Here is a 12026-nt window from a genome sequence, read left to right on the forward strand (position 1 = left end):
CACACGCCCAAGACACACGGGCATGGGATAGTAGTCGGGTACGACCTAAATTGAAAAATTCGAAAAACACGGGCTCACCTCAAGATATACTGGCATGGCCCTAGGCCGTGTGACCCTCTCCTATATAAACAAACCACTGTTCATCTTCTTCCCTCTTTCAAAACCCTAGCCGAAAACTCCTCCTCCCCACTCCCTAATCCTTATTCTGGCCAACATTCCCAAGATTCTCACTTCCCCAACCCTCAAACCACCCTGAAATCTATTCCCCTTGCATTAATCCCCATTTTCCCCTCACTATACCATCTATTTTTCCTCCACACGGCTATATTCCTGCGCCACATGCCCGTACTCGCCACCAACACACTCGTGCGCTGCCATACAATAGCCCTTGGTTCACTTCCTCAACTTTATTTTTCCAATTTGTATTGCTACATTAGTATTATACATGCTTTACATAGATATTGTACTATTTTGCTTTAGACAAGTTAGGAATTTGACTTAGAATTTTTTACATTTGAATTATTTAAGCCACTAAATAGCATATACTAGTTTTGGGGCTTCTTGCTTAACTACTAATGTATCATGGATTCTATCACTGCTCATAGTTTTAGGTACATTATGTCGTCATCGAGAGGAAAGAAGGCCGCGGTCCCATTCTCAAAGAGACATAGGGGACCAGGTTCTTCCTCGATGCATGCTACAGCTGAAGTTCGATACCCGTTCCTTGACTTTCTACAAGCTTCGCAGGAGGAGCTATTTCAAATATTAAGCGCATGACCCATCACCACAGGTCGCTGCATTGACTGGGCTGCCATAGAGCAAGTCCAGATCGTTGATGCCATCCGCGCCCTCCTGTCCACAGACCCATGGGAACGGTTCTTCGCTATTACTGAGCCCACTTATTTAGAGCTAACTTTAGAATTATGCTCTACTTTTCATTTACAGGTGGTGATGACAAACAATGACGACCCAGACACCATTCACTTCCGATTAGGCAGTCTAGTTAATGTGATGAGTGTCCCAGAGTTTGGAGTTGCTCTGGGACTTTACACCGATGAGTTTATGGAGGAGGAGGACATGAATGCACTACCATACAATATCCACATCTCCCCCTCATTGTGCTGGAAGGCTTTGGCACCACTCTCTTCGAACTACGACCCCAGCTGCTTGAAGGCCTCAGCTCTCCCCCCTTCCCTACGATATCTCCATACCATATTGGCACACACCTTGATCGGGAGGAGAGAGAGCACCAGCGTTGTCAACACCCACGACGCCTACTATTTATGGTGCATAGCGAATGCACACGTGACCGACTTAGCATACTTCATTACTTTAGCCATCCGCCATCAGACTGAGCGGCATAGGAAGGGAGTGATCTCCATCGGCCCCTACGTGACGTGCCTTGCCAGACACTTCATCCTTCTCAATACTGTGGCCTAGTCATCAACGCTTACCCTGATAGGTCAGATGTCCCCACAGGGCATCTCGACTATGTTACACATGAGGATGATCGAGCACCGACGTGGGACCGATCCTCCTCAGTACAGTCTCTCGCATGCCATTGACGAGGAGGATCTTGAGGACATCTCTGATGATGTTCCCCTATAGCATGAGGAGCCTTCTACTGTGCCACCTAGGGAACGGCCAGCTCATGCGACTGCTTCATTGGCACACCTTCCGACCGACTCGCCCATTTCGAGCAATATTGCACTACACAGTTCGAGATGATCCACGAGCGAGGTCAGTGACGGGACCGACAAATGGACGATATGCAGGCCATGATGCAGTAGTTGTACCAACACTTCCACATCGCCACTCCAGCACCACCACTTGAGGGCCCCACCGACAAGGATCATTGAATCCTCCTATTTTTTTATTATTTAGTTTTATTTTTATTTTATTTTATTTTTATTTTTATTTTCATTTCAATTTTATTATTTTATTTTGAAAGACATATCTATATTAGTAAACTTTACTTTTTTCCATTTTCTGGTATTTCTAATAAGTAATTCCACTACGCTCTCTTCCACACCAACTCTTAATCAACTCTTCATGATTCTATAGACTTTCAAGCAAAGTTGCTAGGAATATTTTACGAAATGAGGAAACAAAAGGGAAACAATACCTCACGAGTGCCATGTTCAACGACCCAATTTCTTCATCTAGCCAAGAACAATGGCAGCTACCACTTTCCCCGAACACTCCATCCTCAGAATCAAGCTCCACATCCATATAACAGGGAGTTTCACCTCCTTTCCTCTAATGATTTTCTTTATTTTGAATAATATATCTTTGTACATTGAGGGCAATGTACATCTTAAGTGTGTGGGGGTGAACATGAAACCTAACTTTTTGCATTATTCTCAAATCCCTGAATTTGGTCTTGTGCTTAAGTGATTTTCTCATAATATTGATAGAATGAATTCTGAGTGATCTACAATTATTGTTGATATGTTGTGAACTAGACCAAGGGAATTATGCATGATTATTTGATTATAGGACCTTAAAGAATCGAGCATGATAAGTTGATATTTTGAAAACTAAAATTTTTTAGATTATTTTCCTAAATTGAGGTATTATCTTGAAATCTTAAGTATATAGGAATGACATCAAAAACCCAAATTTTTGGTAAGATTTTTGAGTCTTTTGAGCATATAGCTTTCTTTCTTGCTCACTTCTTTTGTGGTTTGAGTCTGTCAATATTGAACTATTATTTTAGAACTTGCTTCGATTATACATATCGAGATCACACGTATGATTTGATATACTGAGATGATAAAGGCACTTAGGATTTAACCCATTTACTCCATAAAAAGCCTTCCCACATAATTAAACCCTTAGTGAAACCCCTTGAGCCTACTAACCATTTTTCATTGATTAACCCTCATCATTAACCCATTAACCCATTATTGTTGAAATTCTCCCACTGAATTTGACCCTTTTTATCGAGATTGAATTTAATACAGTTACCTCACTATGTTCACCATTTTTTGTTACTGAATCATGAAATCTGATTTCCATATTATATTGACTTGATTTGTTTTTTAAAAAAAAAACTCAGTATTATATTGTAATTCTCAGCAAGCTAAAGTTGTCATGAACTCATGTAAAATAGTTTTAGATATTTGTTTGTGGTTCAGTAATTAAGTTTTTGATAAGTGGGGAAATATATTGAAATTATCTCGATTCTAACCTATTGTCTCTTCAGCTTGTATCCATACATGTAACCTGAACCCCGTTACAACCATGCAAAAGACCTTTTGATTAGTGTATCATATCATTTACAAGTGGTGGAGATTTGATTTTCATGCAAGCTTATGGTAATAACTTTTCATGTTAGACAATTGAGTACTTAATCTTGAACCTTAAACATTTTGAGTGATTTGAGTGAATCTTTAGTGAGGATGTCATCTCTTGTATATTTAGGACTAAAGTTAACTATTTAGAGGAAGGAGATTGCTTATAATTTTATTATCAAAATATTCGATTTAGATTGTTTGAGGCTTTTAATGCCCTTATAGTTCAATTCTCACTGTATGATTTTTTATGGAATAACGTGTAACATTATCAGTAATCATTATGTGATTGAGAAGAATGAATTCTAGCAGTAAATGAGAATTTTGCTTGAGGACAAGCAAATGCTTAACTGTGGGGGTATTTGATAAACGCTAAATTATACATATCTACACCTCAAATACTTAGTATATTTATGGATGTTTATTACTAGATTTGTGGATTTTGGTGCTCTTAATCCGGTTATTTCATGTTTTGTACTCAGGAGAGCACCAAGAGTCGAAAGGAGCCAAAAACGAGCTAAAAAAGGACAAAAATGGACCAAATCGAGAAGATGACACGGCCTAAGCCTTGCCACACAGGCATCTCACAAGCCCGTGGCCTTCGGGGTGTCGACCAAGGTTTTCACGATTCACACGGGCTGGCCATTGAGCCCACACGATCGTGTACAATTTAACGGATTGAATACGGCCTGGTAATCACGTCATACGGCTGTGGCACACGGGCGTGTCCCTTTTTCAAAGAGTTGTATTTTACACGGAAAAAGGTACTTAGGGAGGAGGAAAGCCAATCAAAAGCCTATATAAACACCCTAAGTGTGATCTAGAAGGAGGCGGCTCTTTCCAAAACTTTTCTGGAATATAGTACCACACGCCGGGAATTACTTGAAGAAAGCCAGACGATCCATCTCAAAAGCAGGAGCTACTCCAAGACTGAAGATCTCTCTCAGAATTCCTTCAGGGGTTTTAGAGTTTTCTTTATGTTTTGTTATTTTCATACTTTTGGGATGTACTCTTATTTTATTATGAACTAAACCCTTTAGATACCTAAGGGGGATAAAATCTATGATGGATCTTGTTATTATTATCTGAACTGTATGATAAATACTTGATTTATTCTTAATTATGTGTTCTTAATGCTTGAGTTAATATTTCAGGTATTAATTCATAATTTGATGTGCTTATGCAGAGGAGGAATAGACCCTGCCTAAGAGTAGATTTGGCATAATTAAGCGGAGTTGATCGAACACCTAGAAATATGGTCATGAGATTTTGCCGGATTAGGGTGAAACCTAACAAGGGGATCTATAGATAGAGTTAATGTAACCCTAGAGTGTTAGTTAGAGAAAAGTCTCGGTTATGCAATCTAAGGATTAGACGTTATTAGTCTTGAATAGGGATAATAACTTAACTTAGGGAACTCTATGGATCAAGTCAAGTGAATAAATCGTCCGGTTCAGAGTCAGATAACAAGTGAAATCTAAGTGGATTCCTCCTTGGGTGTCGTCTTTATCAATTGCTTTTCTTCAATGTCTTTTTCCAAATTTTCTTTTTGCTTTAATTAAATCAGTTAATTAGTTTAAATAATTAGTTTAATAAATAAACCATTTTACTCTTAGGCTAGATAATAAAAAGATAGTTATTACTAGTACTTTTGGTTCCCTTGGGTACGATATCCCGGTCTTGCCATTACTATACTATTGTTCAATAGGTGCACTTGCCTTTTCGTCGTGATAATAGTTAGTCTACATTTGATCTTCATTATAAATATTTATTACTTGTTACAAATCATGCGATCATCAACCAACTCATTGTACAAGACATAGACTTATATACACATAAACTTGATTCAAAAATACCAAAATAGACCAAAATAAGCTATCACTCATGGCTATATATGCATACCAAAACATGAAAATTTACAATGCCAATTCATATGGCCAAAATTGTTATCAAGTCATAACCAAAATGAACAAAGTCCCTATACATGTCATATACTTAAAATACCAAAATTCATAGGTACCGAGAGATAGGTGGATGGTGTGAAGTGAACTCTGACGATCCCTAAATCTGAGCTAGTTTTGTAATCACTATAGAACATAGAAAAATAAACAAATCACTATAAAACATAGAAAAATAAACAAAGTAAGCTTTATAGCTTAGTAAGCTCGTACGAAATAAACTTATTATAACCATAAACAAATAATTCAACAATTGATTATAAATACATGTATTCATATCAATTTCCAAACCTTTTAATTACTCATTCACAAACAACATATTTTCTTCACCATTTTCTTGATTCAAAGCTAATACGATATGTATACATACCTGTATCGTACTGATTTCATTCCCACACTCATCATTCATTTACCCGTTGAACCATTCAGAATAGAATTCGGATACTCAGGAGTCTCGCACACTAAGTACGAAGCCAAATCAAGGTACCTTATATCTGAACTACTGATATCATGGTCCGAAGCCAAATCAGCCGATATTCATGGCCTGAAGCCAAATTAGTATAGCTCGCACCCGAAGTGCCAATATCATGGCCCGAAGCCAACTCAATGTATCCCTTAATAACATATCACTAGTATCCTAAATTATTCCTACGGTTCAACCGGGATTTTAAATACCGAATTACCATTGAGTCATTGTTGAACTTATTCAAAATCTCATATTCACAATTTATGCAATATCAAAGCATTTAAAATATACTTATAATAAAATTTACCATATACGAACTTACCTCGGATGTGAAAATGACGGAATAAGTCGATTAGTCGATAACTTTAGTTTTCCCCCGATCTAAATCCAATTCTGCTTTTCTTGATCTAAATATATTCAAAATTAACTCATTTAATAATCTCTCTATTCAATTTAATCCAAATATTCATTTAAGCATATTTACACATTTGCCACTATTGTTTCACCACTTTTATAATTTAGTCCTTATTCCATAAAATCACAAATTAATGAAATTCAAAATAAATCCATGCTAGTCGAATTACTATTATGCCCCTAGCAGCCCATATTTTTCATTTATTTTAAAATTTAACCACAAAGTTTAAACATTTCTCAATTTAATTCCTATTTTGTATTTTCACTAAAAATCACTTAACAAAACTTGCACATTTCACAAAAAAAAAACATTCATAATCTATCATCAAACATTAAAACACTCATGTATTCATCAATAGAATTATTCAAAATCTTTAACATTTTTGCAAAATAGTCCTTGGGCTAGCTAGACCTAGTTGCAATATCTAAAAAACATAGAAATCACTAAAAACTGAACAAAAATAGACTTACAATTGAGATAGGAGATGACCGAATGCTTCAAGCCCTAAAATGACTTTCTTCGTTGTTAAATTCGGCTAGGAAGAAGATGATAATGAAATGAAATTGTGTTTTATTTAATTTATTAACCTTATTTACTTAATTACCTATTTAACCTTATTAGTAATTCAAAATTTCAATTATGCCATGCCATTATCATCCACTATCATAATAATGGTCTAATTACCACTTAAGGACCTTAAATTTAAGGTTCTATAGCTATTAAACACCTTTAGTTAATAGAACACAAGTTTTACGCTTTACGCGATTTAGTCATTTTCATCAAATTAACTAATCAAATGATAAAGTTTCTAAACGAAACTTTCACACAAACATTAAATCATGCTGTAAACATTATAATAATAAAATAAATATTTTTAATTTGAATTTATGGTCCCGAAACCACTGTTCTGATTTGACCAAAAACAGGCTATTACAAATACTGACCCTCACTTTTCATCCCTCATCTCTCACTCAACATTCAGTCTTCATTATTTCATCTCACTACATTTTATTCTTCCTTTTCATGCATAGCAATCCCTATTTCCCCTTTCCCTTAGCTAACGATTCATTTAGAAAAAGAAACTCTCTTGGTCGACCACCTTGAGGAGCACTTTGTGAAGGAGCAAACATAAGGATTGAAGGAAGCCACTACGATTGATTCCTGGAGAACTATCAAATCAATTAGAGTTTACTCTTCCTTATCTTTGTTTTATTTTGATATTAATCATGTTCGCAATTTGTTTTGTTATTTTTCCATAAACAATGGTAGTTTAAATTTTTAACTAGAATGATTACATTAATTTGATGAAGTTCATTTGATTTATGTTCATAATGTTCTGTGCCTCAATTGATCATGCTTTCAATTAAAGTCATGCATGTATTTCATTCTCCAAAATCTGATTGAATGCATTAGAATTAGTTGAGTGATCCTAGATAGACGACAATTAATGGACGCAATAATTGAAAGGTGCTTGCTTAATTTAGATCTTAGCCCGATTAAATTGTAGGTTCATAATAACTTGAGAGAGCTTTATTACCTTGCATAGCTTTTAGATTTGTGTGATTAAATTGTTTCAAACCTAATCCATCCCTATTACTTCACATGAATTCTAAGAAACCCTTATTTAAATATGATCATGGTAGTATACATGCTTTTCTAAGTAAAATATTTTGAAAGGACTTAATATAGGTTTAAAAAAATGTTCATGAAAGATTGAGTTGCCATTGAATATATTCTGGAACATTATGAGCATGATAAAAATGAATTAAGTCAATTGATCTGATTATTCTAGCCTATTCATGTTATTGTTGTTGAAATTGTGTGAATTCTGTTGATAAATCCATCCTATTCATTTTATTGTATAGATTGCATTTAGGTTAAATTGCATTAGGTATAACTGTCCGGTTTTGACCCTAGTCGGAACAGTGGTTTCGGGACCATATATTTGAGTCAGAAAAATAGTTAAATATTATTTTCCGTGCTTATGATGTGTGAATTAGCATATGTGAAAGTTTCGTCTGAAAATTCATGTGACAGCCCTAATTTGACCCTAGTCGGAAAGTGGTTTCAGGACCACAAAATCGAGTCACGAAAATAATTAGATGTTATATTTTGTGCTTATTATATGTGAAAGTGCATGTGTGAAAAATTTCATACTTTGATTTTGTCATTTGTATGTGAAATTATTAAATAGGACTTATGTGAAAATTTTTGAAAATGTGATAGGTTAATTTGAAGTGGCCAAATAATTTATGGTGTAAAATAGGTGGATTTGCATGTCAAATTTTCCACTTTGATTTGTAGTGGCCGGCCATAATGATGATGAGAAGCAATATATACATTATATATTAATATTATAATAGTTAATGGCTTAAATTATGAAATAAAAATTAATTAAAATAAGAAAAGATGATAAAAAGAAAAACAAAATGTTTTGGTTCATCTTCTTCCTTAGCTTAGCCGAATCTTAAAGAAGAAAAGGGGAGATAGCCATTCGATCACCTTTGAGTTGGAATTAAGGTAAGTAATTCATGTTAGTTTTTGAGATTTTAGCATAATTTAAGCTAGTTACTAAGTCCCTTACTTAGCCCATGTCAAAATTTTGAATAGTGTGGTGATATGAGTAATCGGCTATGGAAGAATTTGAAGGGAATGGTTGTTGTCTTCATGTGTTAATGAGTAATTGTGGATGAGTGAAGTTTGAGCTAGCTAAATGTTCATTTAGGTGCATTAGATAAGAAGGTGAAATCGGCTTGTGTGTATGTGTAGTTGCCGAATGTGAATTTAGATAACATTGAGTAATGTTGCGTTTTAAAATGATGAAATGGAGATTTAAGATTGATAGAATTTTGTTAAGAATGAATGAAAGAATATGTGTATTCGGCTATGGATGTTTGGATAATAAATTAGTGAGGATGCCTTGATGAGTTATGCTCAAATTATAAGTTGAATTTAAAGCTTGTTAAATTGCTCTTAATATTTCCGGATAAGTTACTTAGTTAAGCTTGTTAAATTTGCCCTTATTATTTCCAGATAAGTTACTTAGTTAAAGAAAATTTTAAAGTACTTAGTTAATTGATACTAGGTTAATGGTGTGTGTATAAATTAATATAAACTTTGTATATGTACTAAAGGTTGTAGATGAATTCGGCCTTGGGAGAAATTTTGGTATAAAATGCTTGAATGTTAACAGGTTATTGCTTTAATGACCGAATGTGTCAATGGCTAATGCATGGACTAGTTGATCAATATATGTTAAAAGGGAAACGTAAATAAATACCTATTTTGTAACACCCCGATTTTTGGGGCCTAGAAGAGTTGGGCTTTGAGTCTGGGATTCGGATAGAAGGAAACCTGAATAATTAGGAAGTTTTAAATATTACCGTTTAAGAAAAAAAAAGTTTTTTTGAATTACTAATAGAATTTTTTTTACTATATTTATTGTTACGGATATTTTAAATTTTTATGAAATTTTAATTAGTATTATGAGATAAAATTATTATTAGAAAAATATTAGTGTATGTGTGTTTGAAAATTTTATGAAAATTATTATTTTTTGTATGATTGGTATTTGAAATTTTTATATGTTTATGGATTATTATTATTATTATTATTTAGTATGTTTAGTCTAGTAATTAAATAAATTACGATGGATTTATTGTGTGGGAAAAGGCTTGGGTTCGATTTAAGACTCTAGAGAAATTTTAATTTTATTCTACCTTAGGGAATCTGGGCAGTAGGCCTTATTAATAATTTGGGCTGCATTTTAGCATAAAGGAGCACTTGGCCCAGTGGCTAAGCACGCTAGGAAGGCATGGGAGGTGCCTGGGTTCAAGGCATAGCGTGCGCAAATGGTTATTTTTTTTAAAACCAAGAATTGCCGCAAGGAGGCCTTATAAATATTTCGAGAGGAAAGGCGACACGAAAAAAGCACGTGGTCAAGTGGCAAGGAGGCGTTAAGAGTGTGCATGTGGTTAGGGGTTCGAGTCTGGTAAGTAGCATATTTTGTTTTTAAACGAATCGGGAACTACAGAAGATAAGTCTTAAGATTATTTGTGAGCAGAGTATATCATAAGAAGAGCTTCAGTGCAGTGGCAGTAGCGTGCTAGGCCTGTCGAGAGGTTATGGGTTCGATTCTGCTGAAGCCTTAGTTACTTGCGAAATAAAAATCAACATTCATCTTCTCTAAACCCTTGGTATCAGTCGGCAGCATTATTCCAAGGTTACAGCCTCGGGTCGTCATCGTCTTCACCACTTAAAAAGCTGAAATACCATAAGCCTTAGGGGCTCATAGCCGAAACTTCAGATCTCCTGGATTCGGGTTCTACCATCCTTTAGAGGATAGATTTACATCAGATCTGCGTAGAAATCAAAGAGGAATAAGTGGTAAGTGCTCATTACTTCAGATCTAGTCTTTTTTTTTTTTCAGGTTTTAGAAAAGCCGAAACCCCTAAAGGTTTAGGGAGGCTATGGATTTGGGCTCTGTGGCTCTAAGGGTTGTGACAACTGTTTTATTGTGATAATAGTGTGATCTAGAGACTGCTGATCGAAGGCTTGGACAAGTGGAATGACTAGATCTAAACCTAGTCGCTAATTTCGGCAAAGGTAGGATTGCTAGTGCCTAAGGTGTTCATGGCCGAATTTTTTTGGTAAGGGATTCTGTATATAAGTTGCGATTGGATTCATAGTTAACATATTAGTGATTGACTGTAGGCAACTCGTGTGTGGAACTCGTCAGCATATCGTCGCAAATAGGTGTGTAAATGACACCCACTCATAGACTAGATCGATAAAAGCCGAAAAGTCGAAAAGCCAAAAAGCCGGCATTTGTGAACTTGCAAGCATGCGAGCGCTCGTGAGGTGGTTTGGTTGTTAATTTTGGTAATCAAAAGCAGTATGATTGCAGAGTGCGTAATTTCGTACACTTCGGTATATTTGAGCTTAATGGGCCGAAAATGAGTTAGTGGGCCAACGGGTCCAATTCGGTAAAATCACTCAGTAAGTGATTCTGTTAATGTGTTAATGGTTAGAATATGTATGTAAACTCTAGAATAGTAAATTTTATTAAACTACCCCTAAGTATGAAAATTACCATTTTACCCCTAGGTGCAAAATGACTGTTATACCTCTAGGGTTAATTTTGATTGAAATGCATGATATTTTGATTCTGTTTGTTGTATGCCATGACATGTATATCTGTTGCATAGGATCTGGGTTATGTTATGGAGGAATAACCCGTTCTGGTGGCTGTGCCACGTATTCTGATATAAGCAGCTTTGCTGCGGATTATAGTTAGTGCCGCAACCGGTGCTAACACTATAAGTGTAGGGATTACATGGGTGATTTATTCCCCACAGGAAGTGTAGGGATGGACGGAGGCAAGTGCAGGGTTGGATGGGGTTATCATGCATTAATCATATGAGGCTGTTTTGTTGTGGGCCAATTGTATTGAAATGGGCCCAACTGTGTTAATATGGCCAAGGCCCAATATATCTCGACTAGTAATAGGGCTATGGCCCAGATTGATACTGATATGGGCTAGGCCCAATATACTCTGATACTGTAAGGGGTTATGGCCCAGATTAATATTGATATGGGCTAAGGCCTAATTAACACTGATTTCTGAATAGGGCTTAGGCCCAATAAAGCTTGAATCGATTTGGGCTCTGGTTGGGATACTTTACACACTGAGTTTTCCAAACTCACCCCCTTTCTCTTCCATCCTTGCAGGTGAGCCCTAGTTGGTGGACTTGGAGCTGGGCGGGATTCAGAGTGGCCACAAAGATTAAGTTTCTGTTTTCTTTAAAATAAGTTTCGCATTTATTGTTTTGATTATTTTTATTCTGGTTTAAGTTGTAATAAGGCCGCTCTTTTTATTATTTTTAATATTT

This window comes from Gossypium arboreum, chromosome 4 (assembly GCF_025698485.1).
Source record: "Gossypium arboreum isolate Shixiya-1 chromosome 4, ASM2569848v2, whole genome shotgun sequence".
In the NCBI taxonomy this organism is placed as follows: Eukaryota; Viridiplantae; Streptophyta; class Magnoliopsida; order Malvales; family Malvaceae; genus Gossypium; species Gossypium arboreum.